Below are 23,220 nucleotides of genomic sequence, written 5' to 3'. Positions count from 1 at the left end.
CCTATCACTGAGTACACCTCTTCTTATTTTCAAGCATGGTGTTGACTGCGTCATGTAATGGGTATGCTTGTCATTGACAAGGACTAGGGAGTTTTATAGGTTAAAAAGAAACGGCATAGAGCTAAGCACTGGCAAAATTCTAGAGGGAAATCTGGTTCAGTCTGCTTTCCAACAGACACTGAGAGACAAATTCACCTTTCAGCAGGACAATAACCTAAAACACAAGGTCAAATATACACTTGAGTTGCTTACCAAGACGACATTGAATGTTATTGAGTGGCCTTGTTGAAGTTTTGACTTAAATTGTCTTGAAAATCGATGGCAACTTGAAAATGGCTGTCTAGCAATGATCAACAACCAACTTGACAGCTTGAAGAACTTTTTAAATAATATTGTGCAAATATTTTACAATTCAGGTGTGCAAAACTCTAAGAAAGACCAGAAAGACTCACAGCTGTAATTGCTGCCAAAGGTGATTCTAAAATGTATTGACTCAGGGGTTCAGGCTGTAACACAACAAAATGTGAAATAAGTCAAGGGGTATAAATACTTTCTGAATGGCACTGTACAGTATATAGCCAAGTTATCGATACTCATTGTGTATTTATACCATGTGTTATTATTTTAACTATTTTCTTCTATTTACTTTTTCTCTGCATTGTTGGGAATGTCCCTTAAGTAAGCATGTCACTGCTAATCTACACCTGTTGTTTACGAATGTAATGGGGTGCGTGACTGGTGACAGTGAAGTCAGACGCAGGAGAGCAGAACTAGGTAATAGCCGGAGCAGTTTAATTTCAAAACCAACAGCATAAAGAATTAACCAGCATGGGTACAAAACCCGACGCGCACAGTAAACATGTGCACAAGCACTTACAACAAACAATTCCACACAATTCCACACAAAGACATGGGGGGAACAGAGGGCTAAATACACAACACTTAATGAGGGAAATGAGAACCAGGTGTGTAGGACAACAAGACAAAACAAATGGAAAATTAAAAGTAGATTGACGATGGCTAGAAGACCGTTGACACCGACCGCCGCCCGAACAAGGAGGGGAACCGATTTCGGTGGAAGTCGTGACAGTACCCCCCCCCTTGACACCCGGCTCCAGCAGCGAGCCGACACCGGCCTGGAGGACGAGGTGCAGGGCGATCCAGACGGAGACGGTGAAACTCCCGCAGCATTGAAGGGTCCAACACGTCCTCCACCGGAACCCTGCATCTCTCCTCCAGACCGCACCCCTCCTAGTCCATGAGGTACTGAAGCCCCCTCGCCCGACGCCTCGAATCCAGTATGGATCGAACGGAGTATGCCGGGGCCCCCTCGATGTCCAGAGGGGGGCGGAGGAACCTCCCACACCTCAGACTCCTGGAGCGGGCCAGCCACCACCGGCCTGAGGAGAGACACATGGAACAAGGGGTTAATACGGTAATCGGGGGGAAGCTGTAACCTGTAACTTACCTCGTTCAGTCTCCTCAGGACTTTAAATGGCCCCACAAACCGCGGACCCAGCTTCCGGCAGGGCAGGCAGAGGGGCAGGTTTCGGGTTGAGAGCCAGACCCGGTCTCACTGCGGTGACGGTCTGCACTGGCTTTCTGGTGCAGCACGACGCGCTGAAGTTGAACATGAGCGTCGTCCTATGTCTACTCTGCGTGCCGGAACCAGTCGTCCACCGCAGGAGCCTCGGTCTGACTCTGATGCCAAGGACCCACAACCGGCTGATACCCCAGTACGCACTGGAAGGGGGAGAGGATAGTGGAGGAGTGGCGGAGCGAGTTCTGGGCCATCTCTGCCCAGGGCACAAACGCTGCCCACTCCCCCGGCCGGTCCTGGCAATAAGACCTCAGACCTACCCACATCCTGGTTAACTCTCTCCACCTGCCCGTTACTCTCGGGACGAAAACCTGAGGTAAGGCTGATCGAGACGCCCAGACGTTCCATGAACGCCCTCCAGGCGCTCGAAGTGAACTGGGGATCCCGATCAGACACTATATCCTCAGGCACGCCGTAGTGCCGGAAGAGGTGAATAAACAAGGCCTCCTCATTCTGTAGGGCCGTAGGGAGACCGGGCAGAGGAAGGAGACGGCAGGACTTAGAGAAATGATCCACAACAACCAGGATCGTGGTGTTTCCCTGTGACCCTGGAAATCGATCGACAGGTGCGACCATGGCCGTTGTGAAACGGGTAATGGGTGTAGCTTACCTTTCGGCAGGTGCCTAGGACCCTTACACTGAGTGTACACCGAGCAAGAGGAAACATAAACCCTCACGTCCTTGGCCAAAGTGGGCCACCAGTACTTCCCACTCAGACAGCGCACCGTCCGACTGATGCCTGGATGACCAGAGGAAGGTGACGTGTGGGCCCAACAGATCAGCCGATCACGGACAACAGACGGAACGTACAGACGCCCAGCGGGACACAGGAGGGGAGCGAGCTCTGCACGTAACACCTGCTCAATGTCCACGTCCAGCTCCCATACTACCGGTGCCAGCAGGCAGGAGGCCGGGAGTATGGGGGTGGGATCCATGGGCCGCTCCTCCGTGTCATACAGCCTGGTCTGTAAGAAATTGAGAAAACAAAACGGGTGAAAAACATGGCCCACCTTGCCTGATGAGGGTTCAGTCTCCTCTCTGCCCGGATGTACTCCAGATTGCGGTGGTCAGTCCAGATGAGAAAGGGGTGTTTAGCCCCCTCGAGCCAATGTCTTCACGCCTTCAGAGCCTTGACGACAGCCCACAGCTCCTGGTCCCCCACGTCATATTTTCGCTCCTCGAGAAGAAGGCACAGGGCCGGAGCTTCGGTGGCATACCCGACCACTGAGAGAGCACGGCTCCTATCCCAGCCTCAGACGTGTCCACCTCCACTATGAACACCAAAGAGGGATCCGGATGGGCCAGCACGAGAGCCGAGGTAAACAGAGCCCTCAGGTGACCAAAAGCCCTGTCCGCCTCAGCCGACCACTGCAAACGTACCGGTCCCCCCTTCAGCAGTGAGGTAATGGGAGCCGCTACCTGACAAAAACCCAGGAGAAACCTCTGGTAGTAATTGGCAAATCCTAGAAACCGCTGCACCTCCTTTACCATGGTGGGAGTCGGCCAATTACGCACAATGAAATGCGGTCACTCTTCATCTCCACCCCTGAGGTGGAAATGCGATACCCTAGGAAGGAGACGGACTGTTGAAAGAACAGGCATTTTTCAGCCTTGACGTACAGATCATGCTCCAACAGTCGACCAAGCACCCTGCGCACCAGGGACACATGCTCAGCGCGTGTAGCAGAGTATATCAGAACGTCATCAATATACACCACTACACCCTGTCCGTGGAGGTCCCTGAAAATCTCGTCTACAAAGGCTTGGAAGACTGATGGAGCATTCATCAACCCGTACGGCATGACGAGGTACTCATAATGCCCTGAGGTCGTACTGAACGCCGTCTTCCACTCGTCTCCCTCCCGGATACGCACCAGGTTGTAAGTGCTCCTGAGATCTAGTTTGGTGAAGAAGCATGCCCCGTGCGTTGATTCAATCGCCGTGGCGATAAAAGGTAGCAGGTAACTGTACCTTACCGTGATTTGAATGAGACCTCTATAGTCAATACACGGGCGCAGACCTCCCTCCTTCTTCTTCACAAAAAATAAACTCGAGGAGGCGGGTGAAGTGGAGGACCGAATGTACCCCTGACGCAGGGACTCGGAGATATATGTTTCCATAGCCGCCATCTCCGCCTGTGACATGGGATACACATGACTCCTGGGAAGTGCAGCATCTACCAGGAGATTTATCGCACAATCCCCCAGTTGATGGGGTGGTAATTCAGTCGCCTTCTTTTTGGAGAAGGCTAGAGCCAAATCGGCATATTCGGGGGAAATGCGCATGGTGGAGACCTGGTGTGGACTTTCAACCGTAGTAGCACCAACGGAAACCCCTAAACACCTCCTTGAGCACTCTCGCAACCACCCCGTGAAAGCCCTCTGTTGTCATGAAATGGTGGGGTCATGACGAGCTAACCAGGGAAGGCCTAATACCATGGGAAACGCAGGAGAGTCAATGAGGAAGAGACTGATTCTCTCCTCGTGACCCCGCTGCGTAACCATGCCCAGGGGGATGGTAGCTTCCCTAATCACCCTGGACCCTAATGGTCGACTGTCCTCTGCGTGAACTGGGAAAGGCGTAACAACTGGAAGAGTAGGGATCCCTAACCTATGGGCGAATGCTCTGTTGATAAAATTCCCAGCCGCGCCTGAATTGACGAGCGCCTTATGCTGGGAATGCGGGGAAAACTCAGGAAAGTAAACATGCCCAAACAGGTGTACAACAGAGGGCTCTGGATGGGAGTGGTGCATGCTCACCTGGGGAGACGTCAGAGTGCCCTGCCTGCTGCCTCGACCCCTAGAGTAACCAACCCGGCACCTCGTCCCCTGCCTCAGGTGGAAAAGACGTTCACCTGCCGCTCTACCCTCTGGCGGTGGTCGAAGACTGCGTGAAGTCGTCCAACGCCGCATATCCTTCTCCCCACACGGCGTTAGCCCACTCCAGAGCTCTCCCTGAGTGGCACGAGACAAGTGCGGACACTCTCTCCCTTTCCGAGGGAGCCAGATAAACGGTGCCCAGGTATAGGTCCAGCTGTAGCAGGAACCACTAGCACTGTGCCGCCGTCCCATCATACTCCCCGGGAAGGGCGAGACGCATCCCACTGGGACCGGGTAAAGGAGGGACGAGTATTGGGAACCCCTGTTGTGCTGGTGAAAGCACTGGAGGAGCTCCCTGTCTCTCCCAGCGGTCCATGGTCTGGACGACGCAGTCCATCGCGACGCCGAGATGTTGTAGCATCGCCGCGTGTTCTCTGACGAGCTCCTCAACTCCTGTATCCGGGGTACCTGCTGGTGCGTAATTTTGCAATGGGGTGTGTAACTGGTGGCAGTGCAGTCAGACGCAGGAGAGCAGAACTAGGTAATAGCCGGAGCAGTTTATTTCTAAAACCAATAGCGTAAAAAATTAACCAACATGGGTACAAAACCCGACGCGCACCAGTAAACATGTGCACAAGCACTTACAACAAACAATTCCACACAAAGACATGGGGGGAACAGAGGGCTAAATACACAACACTTAATGAGGGAAATGAGAACCAGGTGTGTAGGAAAACAAGACAAAACAAATGGAAAATGAAAAGCGGATCAACGATGGCTAGAAGACCGCTGACCTCCGAACGTCGCCCGAACAAGGAGAGGAACCGACTACGGTGGAAGTCGTGTAAACGAAGCATGTGACAAATACATTTTAATTTGATTTGACTACTGAGATGGTGGACCCCATCAACCCCGGCACTCGGAGGCACGTCTTGAACGTGATGAGCGCCCCCTGTGGAACAAGGAGCGGCACTGTCGGAACGAAGTGGTGCAGTCTCTGAGAGTGCTGCCTGTCAGCCTCACGCCTAGGTATTCTATTCTCTCTTTTGGCACCAAACAGCTCTTTTTCTGATTGATCTTGAACCCTAGCTCGGAGAGACGGGTTACAAGGGAATTTGTGTTTCGTACCACTCGTTCACAGAATCAGGAGCAAAGCAGGTAATCATCATGTAGGCAGAGACTCTCAGCTCCTTGTTTCTAAGTGGTGTGAGGAAGTAAAAAGTACATATTTTCTTTAGAGGTATGGTGAAGTAAACGTAAAAGTTGTAAAAAAGAAATACACTACCGTTCAAAAGTTTGGGGTTACTTTGAAATGTCCTTGTTTTTGAAAGAAAAGCACATTTTTTGTCCATTAAAATAACATCAAATTGATCAGAAATACAGTGTAGACATTGTTAATGTTGTAAATGACTATTGTAGCTGGAAACAGCTGATTTTTGTATGGAATATCTACATAGGCGTACAGAGGCCCATTACCAGCAACCATCACTCCTGTGTTCCAATGTCACGTTGTGTTAGCTAATCCAAGTTTATCATTTTAAAAGGCTAATTGATAATTAGAAAACACTTTTGCAATTGTGTTAGCACAGCTGAAAACTGAAAACCAGAATAAAAAGAGGAGTGGGAGACCCCGGTGCACAACTGAGCAAGAGGACAAGTATATTAGAGTGTCTAGTTAGAGAAACAGATGCCTCACAAGTCCTCAACTGGCAGCTTCATTAAATAGTACCCGCAAAATACCAGTCTCAACATCAACAGTGAAGAGGCGACTACGGGATGCTGGTCTTCTAGGCAGAGTTGCAAAGAAAAAGCCATATCTCAGACTGGCCAATAGAAATAAAAGGGCAAATTAAAATGGGCAAAATAATACAGACACTGGATAGAGGAATTATGCCTAGAAGAGTGCTTTTCTTTCAAAAACAAGGACATTTCTAAGTGACCCCAAACTTTTGAACAGTAGTGTAAATACTCAAGTAAAGTACAGATACCCCAAGTAATGACATAAGCAGTACTTCAAAGTATTTTGACTTAGTTACTGTACACCACTGCACGTTGTGAGACAGAGTGCTTTGCTGATGCAGCTTGCGGTGCGGCTGGGGTGTCATTACAGAAGGAAGTGACTGGAGTTGTGATTTATTACCCCTCCAACAGCAAACCTAATTAATGGACACACAATGTACATGCCAGACATGGAGGTATGACATCGTTTTAAGTCTCGGCCTATCGTGAAATTAATTTGACTCACCATGACATAAATATCTCCAAATTCCCGCAGTATGCCATAATCTGTGTGGCTATCTCTGGGGAACTGCATTTTAATTTCATGGGTATCATGCTCATTTGCATTGGGTAGTGTGTGAGTGAGCGGAGCGGAGGGGGGGCTAGGTGTGAAGAAAAGGAAGATGAGAAAAAATGCCCCATGTCTAATCCTGGCTCCTTGTTCTGACTGGATGCTATTTCAACACTGATACTCAATATGCAGATTTTTATAACCCTAATGCGAAGAAATGTTTGTGTGTTATCATCGCCGCTCAGAGCCAAGAGCTTATACTGTAGATCTTTCTCTGGCAATGCATTATACTGGAACACAGTACTGTAAAAACATGTTCTCTTGTGTTGTGTTAAAATGAGTTTTAACTCCTGAAAGCGTGCCTGATTTAAGCAATGATGTATTTTCTTATTAAACAATAATATATACCATGTAGGCCTACTTGTACAGCAGATTTTCTCTCTTTCATATGAATATAATTTTTCAGAATTTCTCCCCTATAAAGCTAGGTGAATTGCAACAGCACTAGGCTGCATTCGAAACAAATCTCCCCCCTCACCCGCAATCAATTTCCCCGTAAGGTGTCGGAGACTCATGCTTGAGCCTTTTACTTTCGGTTTTGGTCAAGTTTCAAACAGATGTAAAAACAACATTTTGGTACAATGATTTCATACTAGTAATAGACTATTCTATCTGCTACCGCACCGCAAGCGGTATAGGAGCGTCAAGTCTAGGCCTAAGAGGCTTCGAAACAGCTTCTACCCCCAAGCCATAAGACTCCTGAACATCTAATCAAATAGCTACCCAGACTATTGGCATTGCACCCCCCCCCCCTTACACCACCGACACTCTCTGTTGTTATCATCTATGCATAATCCCTTTAATAACGCTACCTACATGTACATATTACCCCAGTTAACTCGACTAACCGATGTCCCCGCACATTGACTCTGTACTGGTACCCCCTGTATATAGCCTCGCTACTGTTATTTTATTGCTGCTCTTTAATTAGTTGTTACTTTTATTTCTTATTCTTAATCATGTATTTTTTTTAAAACTGCATCGTTGGTTAAGGGCTTGTAAATAAGCATTTCACTGTAAGGTCTACACCTGTTGTATTCGGTGCATGTGACTAATACATTTTGATTTGATTTGAAAACGGATGATTACGAATACGAGTATGATGAGATCGGCACACCCTTAGTAGTTAATTCTGTGAAAAACTATCGTTCCACTTTTACTGCAGATATATTATAGACATTTTCTGAAAATTACAATGTAAAAATAAAAATAACATCTTATGTGTAGCACCTTTAATCTCACCAATACTCCATGTGTCTAGAGTGTCTCATTTCTTCACAGGTTAATTTAGATGAACCACAAAAGCTCACATAGTCACTTCGCTTCCATCTCAAAACCTTGTTTGAGGAAGTGCTTGTCTTGTCTTCTCTCAAATTCTCGCTCATTAATGAATTTAGCAGCATCAAGCAGCAAACCTGAGACGATGTTTTTGTGACAAGTTAGGCAGCCCCTCCTTCCCGGGGCTCGCTGGCATCATTGGCATGTTTTGTGATGTGTCTTTGATGCAGCTCAAATGTAAACATCTGTTTGGTCTCCACTTGTCTTCTCTCAAATTCTCGCTCATTAATGAATTTAGCAGCATCAAGCAGCAAACCTGAGACGATGTTTTTGTGACAAGTTAGGCAGCCCCTCCTTCCCGGGGCTCGCTGGCATCATTGGCATGTTTTGTGATGTGTCTTTGATGCAGCTCAAATGTAAACATCTGTTTGGTCTCCAGGGAGCCTGTTGTGCTGGTCTAGCTTCCCCAGGAATTATTATCATCCTCCTCCTCCTCAGCCTCCTTTTGTGTTTCCTGTAAAAAAAAAAAGAAACACATTTATTATTCATAAGAAGTTCTTAGGAAAATTATCGAATGCGCTACTGGAAATTGAATAATGGAAAAGAACATAATAATATATATAATATACAATAATATATGCCATTTACCAGACGCTTTTGTCCAAAGCGACATACAGTCATGCGTGCATACATTTTACATATGGGTGGTCCCGGGAATCGAACCCATACCCCTGATATTATGCTCTACCAACTGAGCTACAAAGAACCAAAATATAACTTCTGTGGGAATGGGAAGATAGGCATCTGGGCGATGATATAGAAGTTAGTGGTGATAAAACCAGGAATGCTGTGTGTAGGCTAGAAAGTATATTTTATTTTATTTTTTACCTTCATCTTACTAGGCAAGTCAGTTAAGAACAAATTCTTATTTTCAATGATGGCCTAGGAACAGTGGGTTAATTGCCTGTTCAGGGGCAGAACGACAAATTTGTATCTTGTCAGCTCAGGGATTCAAACTTGCAACCTTTCGGTTACTAGTCCAACACTCTAACCACTAGGCTACCCTGCCGCCCAGAGTATACGACTCATTGTGTCACATATTTGAATGCAACATGAACACCAAAGCTCAATTAAAACCAGTAATACAAGTACAAGAAAGGCATACAGTACAATATCAAATGGTATAAGAAAAAAGAAAAGGCTGTCTTGTATTTCAAATATTTCAGTAAATCTTACTTTCACTAGTCTACAATAACCTCTACTTCATGAAGACTAATGCAATCCAAAGATGCTATGCTTTTTAAGACCCCCCCCAAAAAATGCATTCAGACAAAGGAATTATATTAGAGGCATGTCTCAAAAGAAAAGGCGGTTTCACTCGCTCAAAGTTTCCATTTTAATACCCAAGTTCAAAAGTAACTCTCTAAAGATACAAGTTGTCTTGAGGTGATTTGAGTGAGAGGAGGGCTCCCTCCTTTAAAACAAAGAAGACTCAGGAGAGTCTGAATCAAAGATGTGTCTCTCTGCCTGCCTTCAGTCATCAGAATGCTTTAAAGGCTTATTTCTTCCCCCATTTGAAATTCTGCCAAACCTGGTTCATCCCTGCACCACTTCCCTCCCTCCCTGCCGCCTCCCTGAGCAGAGCAGAGCAGGACTCCAGCTGTTAGGTGCTCCACTGGCCTAATCAGCGTACCAACACACACAGGCCTGCTGCTGCTGCTGCTACCCCCGTTGGAGAAGACGAGGTAGAGAATAAGGTCTCTCTCTACAGTGCCTCTCCCTTTCTTTATTTCTCTCTTTCTTTCTGTCTCTCACAGGCACACGTACACACACACACACACACACACACACACACACACAGTGGCATTGTGGCGCCAGGATAACAAACTCTCCCTCAACGTCAGCAAAACAAAGGAGTTGATTGTTGACTTCAGGAAGCAAAGGGGACATCCCCCTGATCCACATCAACGGGATTGCAGTAGAAAGAGTCAGCAGTTTTAAGTTCCTTGGCACCACATCACCGAGGACTTGACATGGACCAACACCACCACCACCACTCTTATCAAGAAGGTGTAACAAGGTCTCTACTGCCGAAGGCGGCTTAAAGGATTCAGAATGCAACCCCGGGTCCTCTCCAGATACTACCGCTGCGCCATCGAGAGCGTCATGGCCTGGAACGGCTCCGTCCACGACTAGAAGGCCCTCCAGCGGGTGGTGAAGACAGCCCAGTACATCACTGGGACCATGCTTCCACCCATCCAGGACATCTACTTGAAACGGTGCCCGAGGAAGTCCTGCAGCATCATCCCAGCCATGAGCTGTTCACTCCCTTACCGTTGGACAGACGTTATCGGAGCATGAGGTCTGATACCAAGAGGCTCAGAGACAGTTTCTATCTACAAGCCATCAGACTGCTCAAGACATGAACTGGACTGACCACCTGCACTGACTCTCCACACCTTAGCACACACACACACACACACACACACACACACACACACACACACACACACACACACACACACACACACACACACACACACACACACACACACACACACACACACACACACACACACACAATTTGAATACTTATACTGAACAAAAATATAAACGCAACAATTTAATTTCAAAGATTTTACCGAGTTACAGATCATATAAGGAAATCAGTCAATTGAAATAATCTATGGATTTCACATGGGTGGGCCTGGGAGGGCATAGGCCCACCCACTTGGGAGCCAGGCCCGCCCACTGGGGAGCAGCCCAGCCACTCAGAATGAGTTTTTCCCCACAAAAGGGCTTTATTACAGACAGAAATACTCCTCAGTTTCATCAGCTTTCCGGGTGGCTGGTCTCAGATGATCCCGCAGATGAAGAAGCCAGATGTGGAGGTCCTGGGCTGGTGTGATTACACGTGGTCTGCGGTTGTGGGCCCTGTTGGACATGGGGCGGCAGGGTAGCCTAGTGGTTAGAGCGTTGGGCTAGTAACCGGAAGGTTGCATGTTCAAATCCCCGAGCTGACAAGGTACAAATCTGTCGTTCTGCCCCTGAACAGGCCGTTAACCCACTGTTCCTAGGCTGTCATTGAAAATAAGAATTTGTTCTTAACTGACTTGCCTAGTTAAATAAAGATTATATACTGCCAAATTCTTTAAAGTGAAATTGGAGGTGGCGTATGGTAGAGAAATTAAATTATTTGGCAACAGCTATGGTGGACATTCCTCCAGTCAGCATGCCAATTGCACACTCCCTCAAAACTTGAGACATCTGTGGCATTGTGTTGTGTGACAAAACTGCACATTTTAGAGTGGCCCAGTACAAGATTAACCTGCATAATGATCATGCAGTTTAATCAGCTTCTTGATATGCCACACCTGTCAGGTGGATTTGGATTATCTTGGCGAAGGAGAAATGCTCCCTAACATGGATATAAACAATTTTGTGCACAAAATTTGAGAGAAATACATTTTTGTGTGTATGGAACATTTCTGGGATCTTTTATTTCAGTTCATGAAACATGGGACCAACACTTTGCATGTTGCGTTTATATTTTTGTTCCGTATAACTAAATCGAATCTCTATGCACACACCCCTATCTTTCTTAAAACAATAGACAGGTTGACCACAGATTTAAGAAAACCTTACCATCTCCACCCACACCTACCATGCTGATCCTATACTCATTACTGTGACTGGTGACTGTTGTTTCTAGTCCTGGCTGGAGCCAGAGCTGTCAGTGTCAGTGCTGTCCCTCTGGCTGCTGCTGTGTCAGAGGCTCTTTAAAGGCAGAGGCAGCCTGCTGTGCACGTAGCCACCTGTGAAATGCCAACGTCAGGCCCTGCCGCCACAGATAGCCCTGATAAAGTATTGATGGGAGCCCCATGTTGCGAGAGCCACTCTGATGTGAAGTTCAGGGCCGATCGGAGTGACTGCCAGCTGGGTCTTTAGCCCTCCCAAGGCCCCGTGGCCACGGTACAGTGGTTGTGTCCCAAATGGCACACTATTCCCCACTATACTACATTTAACCAGAGCCCTAGTGCAATACATAGTGATACACATACTAGAGATAATAGAGGAATAGAGGAAGATTTGCTCACACTTTAATAAACGCATTTATAGTGCATTATTATTTGTTATAAGCAGCTATGAGCCTTTATACTGTTTTGACATCTCCTTATAGCTTATGTTATTTCATGAGATCCCTTTTCAACAGACTCAAAATGGCTAAGAATAACTCTCAGGATCATGATGAGTCACTAAGAATGATTGAATGAATAAGACTTTATTGACCACCAGAGGGTAAAATGAATTTGTCGCCAGCCAAAGACACACACATGGACAATACAGAGACATATGAACACATCACAGACAGCACTGCAGACTCTACCAAGGTGTCATACATGTTTACCATGCATTATGACTCCTTCTAAGGCATTATACCCATAGGCCTTTAGTGAACAATAAATATGTCTGTATATCCTAAAGCCTTCAAAAGAATTGGACAGGGAGGGTCAGCTGAGAGGACTAACTTACACCCAGGGGTGTAGGAGCGTCTCTGACAAGCGGGGGTGGGGGGGTGGAAAGAAGGTATAACCCAAACGCGCTTCAGCCCAACTTAAATGAAAAAGGGGAAATCAGGTGCTCAACTGAGAGACTTGAATTCCCCAAAAACGTTCCTTTCCTTATCTCAGCAGGCTCTGATGAAGGCAATTCATGTCGAAACGTAAGCCGGTTGTTTACTTGTCCCGTCAATAAATCTATCGGATTTATACAACAATAGAGTGCTCCTTTTTCTGTATTCTTCCAGATAGTCACCAGTTGAAGTATTCTGGGATAAGGAATGTTTTTTGGTTTGGGGAGGGGCACATTTCTCTACGGGAGGAATTTGAAAAACAGGTTTTAAATGCTTTTTAGTGACTTTTGAGAAAAGGATGCGAAGGAAATCTTAACTTACTAATGGGCAAGTATATAAGGGGTGCCATGCAGAGGAGCACTTACTCTGCTATGGTCCAATCAGTCTTAAGGCCATGGTCATTCATACTGTATTGAATACCACACACACACACACACAACTATAAGAATTAAATAGTATCATGCCTCGCTCCTGCATTAAGTTAACACATGCAATAGACCCTCTAGACTTAAGCTGCTATCATTTCATCAGAGATGATATATGATAATTCAGATTGATTCACGCTATGACAGATCATCAGTCTATGAACCCTATGAGCTTGGAGAGCAGTGGAGGCTGGTGACTTGAAAAACTGAGGAGGATGGGAGACCCACGGTAAAGGTGCGGAACGCACGTAGATGACAAAGGGTGTTTCAAAAATGGCCAGACAAATTATTTGAACCTAAAGCATTTAATAAAGACATGTATAGTATAATATTATGGGAAATGGGAATGAGAGGGCTACTTACACCGTGTTGGAAAGGGATCACAGCAGTGATTGAATGAGGGTATGAGGCATGAGTTGAGGTGTTCAGAGGCTTGACCAATGCAGGACAGGATTTGACTGGGAAGACAAAAAACAATAACACAACACACTACACAGTAAGACCAAAGAGCTAAGAATGAGTTAGTCAATGCAAGGAGTAAAATCACTGATGTGTAATAATGTGATTGTGTATGTGATTGACTCTACATACAGTAAAGAGAGACAATTGATAGGGGTACTCACAATGCTCGGGGAGGAAACATTCAATGTGCCGGTGGATGAGTGGGCACATGAGACGTGGCTTCAGTTCATGTCAGGAGATAGTTGAGAATGGTAGTGGTTATCACCTCTTAATCAGGAAACAGGAGTGGACTTGGCTGTAAATACAAATAGCAGATACATTCCATCATAGCTCCGCCAACGTAGGTTTGGACAACGAGTTTCTCTATGAAGTTAAACTCAGACATCTAAAAATGCATAAAGTCAAACACAGACTGCGCATCTCACCCACTTGACACATCAAAGTAGCCCAAGAAACATTCCTGAATAAAGCCCTGATCATCCACATACCTGACGATAACTGACAACTGCAAGCAGACTGGTGGCACCCATAGGTCTGAGGGGGCAATTTTTACACCCTTTGGCCTGGAGATTTTCCTTATACTGTATGTTACCCTAACAAGAAAAACTCTGGACCCTATAAGGTATGACCGTGATTAATCAGTTGTTAAAAGGTTTTATATGGGCTATGATGGGGCCAGTTTTTCCTAATCAGGTCACGTGGTTTTAAAAAACTCCTGGCCCTGGGGGGATGAAACCCATGTCCACCCGCAGCTACCTTATATTTGTTCATATAAATTATATTTAGACTGGATTTCTTCTACCCAGACACATAGACAACAACTGATAGACAATATAACTCACAGGGCTGAGCTTGCTTTATGCATGTTTGCATCATGCAGGCCTATGCAACTGTACAGTAGTTGCAACTATGCAACTGTACTGTACAATAAAACATTTACTCACATCTGTCGTCACTATTATGTTGACTGATTAAATCCAGTAAATCATTTTTGATTAAAAACGTATCGGCAGCCTAGCCAGCCCAATATAGAATATAAACCAAATTTGATCACATTCATATTTTCTTCTGACACACAAAGTGACAATAAATACATAACATGACCAATTAGTTTACCTTGACCAGATGGACAAGGCGCATAGGATGTAACGTTATGCAGCAGCTCTTATTAGTAGCCTACAGTTGATCAGACTGAAAAAATGTCTCGTTTTCATCCCATACAGCATGTCCCATTTCTAATGCTTAGGTGTAGCCTAGGCTGCTGCTACATTTATGTCATGAGTTTTTGCTTGTGTCTGTCCGGAGTGATTATGTGTTATCATCTTTGCTAAATAGATACCGGAGGAAAGTGGAAAGCCTACATGAGCGGATTTGAAAAAAAATGCGCTGCGTCAAACTTTCTCTTTAATCTACATTTTAATGGATGATGCAATGGAAGCTATCAAATCATTCGGACTTGTTTACGATATCCTAGACAACACAGTCGAAACTTCGAAATGTTCAGCAAGTAAAGCGTCGTAGCGTGCAATTACCTCTGCAAGTTCCTTGTAGTTGAGTTTTGTTGGCGGAACTTTCCCTCTTGTTGTGTCCTCTATCGCTGCAGCTTTTTCACAGAAGCTTGAATCTGATGTGGGTGTTTATATGCTCCCTGTTTTTTGCCGTTTAGCTGAACGATCAATGTTCTTCAAGTCACTGTACCCACCTTTCGACCAAGGCCTAGGCTCAACCAATCTGGTCTTTATGATGGTGGCCAGACGGAAGCAACTCCTCAGTAAAAGGCACATGACAGTCCCCTTGGAGTTTGCCAAAAGGCACCTAAATACTTTCAGACCATGAGAAATAACATTCTCTGTTCTGATGAAACCAAGATGGAACTCTTTGGCCTGAATGCCAATTGTCTCATCTGGAGGAAAACTGGCACCATCCCTACGGTGAAGCATGGTAGTGGCAGTATCATGCTGTGGGGATGTTTTTCAGCGGCAGGGACTGGGAGACTAGTCAAGATCGAGGGAAAGATGAACAGAGAAAAGTACAAAGAAATCCTATAATGAAACCCTGCTCCATAGTGCTCAGGACCTCAGACTGGGGCGAGGGTTCACCTTCCAACAGGACAATGACCCTAAGCACACAGCCAAGACAACACAGGAGTGGCTTCGGGACAAGTCTATGAATGTCCCTTAGTGGCCCAGCCAGAGACTTGAACCTGAACAAACATCTCTGGGGAGACCTGAAAATAGATATGCAGCAACACTCTCCATCCAACCTGACAGAGCTTGAGAGGATCTGCAGAGAAGAATGGGAGAAACTCCCCAAATACAGGTGTGCCAAGCTTGTAGCGTCATACCCAAGAACACTGAAGGCTGTAATCGCAGCCAAAGCTGCTTCAACAAAGTACTGAGTAATGGGTCTGAATACTTATGTAAATATGATATTTCAGTTTTTTTTTTTTTATGAATATGCAAAAAATGTTTTAAAAAAATGTTTTTTCTTTGTCATTATGGGGTATTGTGTGTGGATTGATGAGGGGGAAAAAACTATTTATACATTTTAGAATAAGGCTGTAATGTAACAGAATGTGGAAAAATTCAAGGCGTCGCAATACATTCCGAATGCACTGTAAGTAGGCTACAACTTATATTGTAGTACTCTGTATTATGGAGGCTTAGTTGATTGTTTATGCAAAGCTTGAAGTCTAAATTGGAGAAAAGTTGAGTTTATAAAGCTCAAACCAAGTTTATTCACCCAATGGGTCAGACAGTGAACAGACAAAGACATCTTCACACAAGCACTGGTATTTAACTCTTCCTCCTATGCTGAGTCTCCTCCTTACACATCTGAACAGCCAATACATATCTGTTGCTAGACAGAACTTTAGTGATATCTGTTCTACCTCACTTCATCTGACCTGACCTCGTCCCAAATTCCTCACTCCTCCCCAACTCACAGCTGTCCTGTTGACTTGTACCAGACTGTGGCCCTTCTCCTTCCCATAGGATTCCTGATGTCATAACAATAACATGTTCTGACAGAATGTACACGTTCTACATTCCCCTCTCTCCCTCAGTGACAGAAGTCTTTAGAAGTCAGAACCCAGCAGTCCTCCCTTTTGAAAATTATTGCCATACTGTTCAACATTATATAAACTTGGAAATGACTTATAAATGCACTAAAAATACAACTTTAACAAAAAACAAAACATGTCCACTGTCCTTCCTCCAATCATTAATCGTTTGTTATAATCCACCCCAGCTTTTATGTACTTTTATTTAGAATGTACTACCCTTAGACACGGCGACATTCATCTCGTCACCGAATTTAATGATTTATTCTCGTATATGACTGGTCTCTCTTTTCCCCATGATTTTCCGTAACCACCACACCACAATGCCCTTCTTGTTCATGAACAAACATTTTAAAAGGCTATTTTAGGTTTGGTAAACCCAATGTTGTCACTTGACAGAATTGGTCCTTTAAAACTCTACTAACACTTACTCACAAATTTTACTTAATCTAATTTCTCGTGACCGCTCCTCTCTTTTGTCAATTCTCTAAATCTATTTCAGATGAGATAAAATGAAAGTCTATTTCAGAATAAGACTAAATCAAATGTCTCATGAGATTCTTTTTTTTGTTGATGAGTTTGCAAGTAGTGTTTGGCCATTCCACTTCTTACTTGTTACCTTTTAGACTTCATTGTCTTTTTTCCCTGTCGTAAATTTAGCATATTTCTCATTGTTAGCAATCAGTGATATTTAATCCCAGGCATCTATGAAAAAATTGTGTGAGATGTGGTATCCTACGTCTCCCTTCACATAGAAACTGTCATCTCTATGAACATTCCCGAAGCCTCTCCCGACGGTGTCCAGAGTATTTCGATTTCCTCACTCCCAGCTCTAATACACACCTTCTATGAACTATTTTCCAAGGTAGCGATACCCACTTCCCCGGAGAGTAGTTATGGTATTTGTGCCTATTAATTGGTCACGGCACTTGATACCTTGTATTAGAACCAATACTTAAGCGTCTGCAAATGTATTACTGGGACATACGGGTGACCTAATGTCTTATTCCTGTGTTACGCCTCAAATATCACTGTTGTTGACAACTCACATTACCAAAATTATTCACAGTTATCTTCCTAATTCCACATAATCAGTCACGGTTCCCCGCCCCAATAGGGCATAAACCAACCTCTGTCCTTATCGCTACTGCTAATACATTCAAATCATGTTCAAACAACTTTTGAATATCTTTTTTATTTTCTAACCATGGATGAGGCGCTCCTCCAGAACTTATAGGCAACCTTTTATCACTATCCAAATACACTCTACTGCCTCACTGGCACTGCAGCTGGGACTTTCGTCCCTCTTATAGATCTCGCAGGGAAATTGTATTTATTTATTTTACCTTTATTTTACTAGGTAAGTCAGTTAAGAACAAATTCTTAATTTCAATGACAGCCTAGGAACAGTGGGTTAACTGCCTGTTCAAGGGCAGAACGACAGATTTTGTACCTTGTCAGCTCGGGGATTTGAACTTGCAACCTTTCGGTTACTAGTCCAATGCTCTAATCACTAGGCTACCCACTAGCGTCCTATCCTACACGGAACCTACCCTACACTGTAATGTCACTCATGGATCTCGGGACCTATCCTTATGGAACCTACCCTACACTGTAATGTCACTCATGGATCTCGGGACCTATCCTTATGGAACCTACCCTACACTGTAATGTCACTCATGGATCTCGGGACCTATCCTTATGGAACCTAAACTACAACATAATGTCACTCATGGATCTCTGCACCTATCCTTATGGAACCTACCCGACACCATAATGTCACTCCTGGATCTCGGGACCTATCCTTATGGAACCTACCCGACACCATAATGTCACTCCTGGATCTCGGGACCTATCCTTATGGAACCTTCCCTACACTGTAATGTCACTCATGGATCTCAGGACCTATCCTTATGGAACCTACCCGACACCATAATGTCACTCCTGGATCTCGGGACCTATCCTTATGGAACCTACCCGACACCATAATGTCACTCCTGGATCTCGGGACCTATCCTTATGGAACCTACCCGACACCATAATGTCACTCCTGGATCTCGGGACCTATCCTTATGGAACCTACCCGACACCATAATGTCACTCCTGAATCTCGGGACCCATCCTTATAGAACCTAAACTACAACATAATGTCACTCCTGAATCTCAGGACCTATCCTTATGGAACCTACCCGACACCATAATGTCACTCCTGGATCTCAGGACCTATCCTTATGGAACCTACCCGACAACATAATGTCACTCCTGGATCTCAGGACCTATCCTTATGGAACCTAAACTACAACATAATGTCACTCCTGAATCTCGGGACCTATCCTTATGGAACCTAAACTACACCATAATGTCACTCCTGGATCTCGGGACCTATCCTTATGGAACCTACCCTACATCATAATGTCACTCCTGGATCTCAGGACCTATCCTTATGGAACCTACCCGACACCATAATGTCACTCCTGGATCTCAGGACCTATCCTTATAGAACCTACCCGACACCATAATGTCACTTCTGGATCTCGGGACCTATCCTTATAGAACCTACCCGACACCATAATGTCACTCCTGGATCTCAGGACCTATCCTTATAGAACCTACCCGACACCATAATGTCACTCCTGGATCTCAGGACCTATCCTTATAGAACCTACCCGACACCATATATATTTACATGGATCTCACAGAGGAAAACCTCCACTCGGGTCCTATCCATATATTTACAACAGGTCGTTACACAATGAGCTTACTGAATAGACTCAGGCTTTCTATGTCCGTATTCTATAATTGGTCTTCCTACGATTCTCATCTCCCTAAGATGTCAGAATGAGTGGTAACAGGTGTAGGAATTGCGCCTACCGTATTTCTGGTTCAGGCTCCTGTTTAACTGATTCGAACTCTGTAGTTCGACTGTAAATCGTGGTGAACGTTGCTCGCAGCACCAACTGTTAGGTTCTAAATGAACCGAGTAAAAACTCACAGACAATTATTAAAGCTCAAACCAAGTTTATTCACCCAATGGGTCAGACAGCTGAACAGACAAAGACATCTTCACACAAGCACTGGTATTTAACTCTTCCTCCTATGCTGAGTCTCCTCCTTACACATCTGAACAGCCAATACATATCTGTTGCTAGACAGAACTTTAGTGATATCTGTTCTTCCTCACTTCATCTGACCTGACCTCGGCCCAAATTCCTCACTCCTCCCCAACTCACAGCTGTCCTGTTGACTTGTACCAGACTTCTCCTTCCCATAGGATTCTTGATGTCGTAACAATAACATGTTCTGACAGAATGTACACGTTCTACATTATAACACATACTGGAGGAATGGAAATCATCTGGTAGGTTTCTGAGTCTTCACTTGATACATACATTAGACTAGCCTTCAGACATATCATTACAAACATCCTGATTGAACCCCAGCCTGAAATGTCAGACTCATTTCATGTTGACATACAGTCAACTCCCACACTTTCCGACAGCTCATTAGGGGTAAAGACATTAAACTCAAAACATGTATTTAAACAGTCATGGGGGGTAATGATGTTATCAACAACGTTTTTCCCTTTTGTAGAGATTGATGTGAAATTATCTTTCTCAGGGGATATTCTTCCATTTAGAATACAGCATTTTGAATCCTTTAGGTATTCCAGTAAGGTTTCACCATGCTTATTTAACACAGTGTCTAAGTTGGACCTGGGTGCAACATTATCACCATCCTGTATACAGTCTTCCAAACCAGCAATACAACTATTTAAATCTCCACCGAAACAGTATACATTTGAGCCAACAAGTGGCTAAAGAAAGTTTGAGAATCACATTCTGATGTAGCGCCCACAGGAGGCAAATAATAGGAGACAATCGCAAAACAATATTCCGATAGTGAATGCTCAAATCTCAGTCCCATTATGACATCTACTGATTTGTCAGTCACATTAATTATAGGACTCGCGTATCTAACTCCACCAGATCCTTTAGGCGCTCTTACATGCGTTTTCCTATTATGTCCAAACCAAGTGTACCTGTCTATTTCAAATGAACGCTGACCTGTTCGATGTGTCTCATTCAGGGATATAATGTCAGGATTCAGTGAAAGTAACATCAATTGTCTTAGCTCACAGTTCAACCATTAACGTTACAGGTGGAGTCTCAGTCCTCCGCGCTATCCCTTCTCTGCTGCTCCCAGCCCCTGCTACCAGCATCAAGACCAAATGGAGACCGTTGCATCCCTCGCCCACTCCCAGTGATGTAGAATGTCTTCCCGGTCGGAATCTCCCGAAGAAGAGTTCTGAAGATTAGATCAATGAGTCGCACCGTGTGTGACTTTGACGATCGTAGATAGGCCCTGCTGAACCTTTCGTCTCTCCTTAGCCTTTGTGTCTGCTGAAGGACAGCCACTTTCTCCAGGAAAGAGCATAGTTCCAGCTTGATCACGCCTGGGCCCCCGGCCTCTCGCCCACATCCGCTCTGTAGCTACTAACACAGGCATCCGCTCTGTAGCTACTAACACAGGTCAGACTGGATCCCCTCCGTCAGAAGTACCCTTGCTCTCTCAATCGCATCCTCTCCCTCTTCCAACAGTAGGCCTGCTATAATGATGGACACCTCAGGGTTGAATTTAGTGGAGGGGTTTGAGTTTATATCAAACTCCATTATAAACATACACTACATGATCAAAGGTATGTGGACACCTGCTCCTCAAACATCTCATTCCAAAAGCAGGGGCATTAATATAGAGTTTCCCCCCCCCCACCCACCCTTTACTATAATAATAGCCTCCACTCTTCCAGGAAGGCTTTCCACCAGATGTTGGAACATTGCTGCGGGGACTTGCTTCCATTCAGCCACAAGAACATTAGTGAGGTCAGGCACTGATGTTGGGCGATTAGGCCTGGCTCACAGTCGGCGTTCCAATTCATCCGATGGGGTTGAGGTCAGGGCTCTGTGCAGGCCAGTCAAGTTCTTCCACACCGATCTCAACAAACCATTTCTGTATGGACCTCGCTTTGTGCACAGGGGCATTCTTATGCTGAAACAGGAAAGGGCCAACCCCAACTGTTGCCACAAAGTTGGAAGCACAGAATTGTCTAGAATGTCATTGTACGCTGTAGCATTAAGATTTCCCTTCACTGGAACTAAGGGGCCTAGCCCGAACCATGAAAAACAGCTCCAGAACAGTATTCCTTCTCCACCAAACTAGGCACTACAGTTGGCACTATGCATTTGCACAGGTAGCATTTTGGTGGCATCCGCCAAACCCAGATTCGTCAGTCAGACTACCAGATGGTGAAGTGTGATTCACTGCTCCAGAGTCCAATGGCGGCGAGCTTTACACCACTTCAGCAGATGCTTGGCATTGCGCATGGTGATCTTAGGCTTGTGTGCGGCTGCTCGGCCATGGAAACTCATTTCATGAAGCTCCAGACGAACAGTTCTTGTACGGATGTTGCTTCCAGAGGAAGTTTGGAACTCGGTAGTGAGTGTTGCAACCAAGGACAGACAATTTTCACGCATTACACGCTTCAGCCCGATCTGTGAGCTTGTGTGGCCTACCACTTCACGGCTGAGCCGTTGTTGCACCTAGACATTTCCACAGATATTTGACGAACTGACTTGATGGAAAGGTGGCATCATATGACGGCACCACGTTGAAAGTCACTGAGCTCTTCAGTAAGGCCATTCTACTGCCAATGTTTGTCTATGGAGATTGCATGGCTGCGTGCTCTATTTTATACACCTGTCAGCAAAGGGTGAGGCTGAAAGAGCCGAATCCACTAATTTGAAGAGGTGTACACGCTTTTGTAAATATAGTGTATGTACAAGAGCTAGCAATATCTTTATCACAATGCACAATGCAGAGCATACTAAGCCTTCTATATTATACTACAACATCAGTCTAACTGAATATGGATGTTGTGTTGGCTGAATGTTCTAGACAGGGTCCTGAATGTTCTTCAGCTAATGAAGCTCGTGTTGGGCAATGGCAGTTGGTCTGGCAGAACTTGAGCTCCATGACCTAGGACTTTGTCTCTTGCCAGCCCCGTGCAGTCTTTTCCTATTCTGAGTCAGATGATGTTGAGCTTGAGCTTGTTCCCGGCTGAAATATTTATCCAATGGGTCTACAGGATCTGTACTCAAGGTTGGGTAGGTTACTTTCTAAATGTAATCCGTTACAGTTCCTAGTTACTTGTCCAAAATTGTAATCAGTAATGTAACTTTTGGAATACCTAAACTCAGTAACGTAATCTGATTACATTCAGTTACTTAGATTACTTTCCTCTTAAGAGACATTAGAAGAAGACAAAAATGTATGTTACCAATTGAACGACATCTATTGCAGGATAAATCGATGTTAAAGTTAAAGTTTACATAGCTGGCCATATGGATGTTACATTTGACTTTATGGGTTGGTTATGTAGGCTTCTTCTAACCCACCGCTTTCTACATCATATAATAATAAGATTTAATTATATCTTTACATTAATATATATCATTTATAAATCCAAAAATGGATGTTGCAACTACAGATTGCCCCTTTAAATCTATCAAAACAGTGTGAGTTTGAGCATGTGTCC

General features: G+C 44.9%; 1 long non-coding RNA gene across 2 annotated transcripts; it reads right to left on the bottom strand.

The window, feature by feature from the left end:
* Positions 1-771: 771 nt before the first annotated feature.
* LOC135560223 (uncharacterized) lies at positions 772-15,315 on the bottom strand. 2 transcript variants are annotated; one of them, XR_010458809.1, is made up of 5 exons: positions 15,100-15,315; positions 13,729-13,862; positions 13,469-13,563; positions 8,000-8,561; positions 772-1,400 (listed from the first exon to the last, which is right to left on the bottom strand). It is a non-coding gene; the product is annotated as an uncharacterized LOC135560223 (long non-coding RNA). The 2 variants fall into 2 exon arrangements; XR_010458808.1 differs by having other exon boundaries at positions 772-8,561.
* Positions 15,316-23,220: the final 7,905 nt, after the last annotated feature.

The sequence above is a fragment of the Oncorhynchus nerka genome, linkage group LG15 (genome assembly GCF_034236695.1).
Source record: "Oncorhynchus nerka isolate Pitt River linkage group LG15, Oner_Uvic_2.0, whole genome shotgun sequence".
NCBI classification, from domain to species: Eukaryota; Metazoa; Chordata; class Actinopteri; order Salmoniformes; family Salmonidae; genus Oncorhynchus; species Oncorhynchus nerka.
Note: the sequence above shows the minus strand (reverse complement) of the source record. Positions and strands in the feature narration are given on the sequence as shown.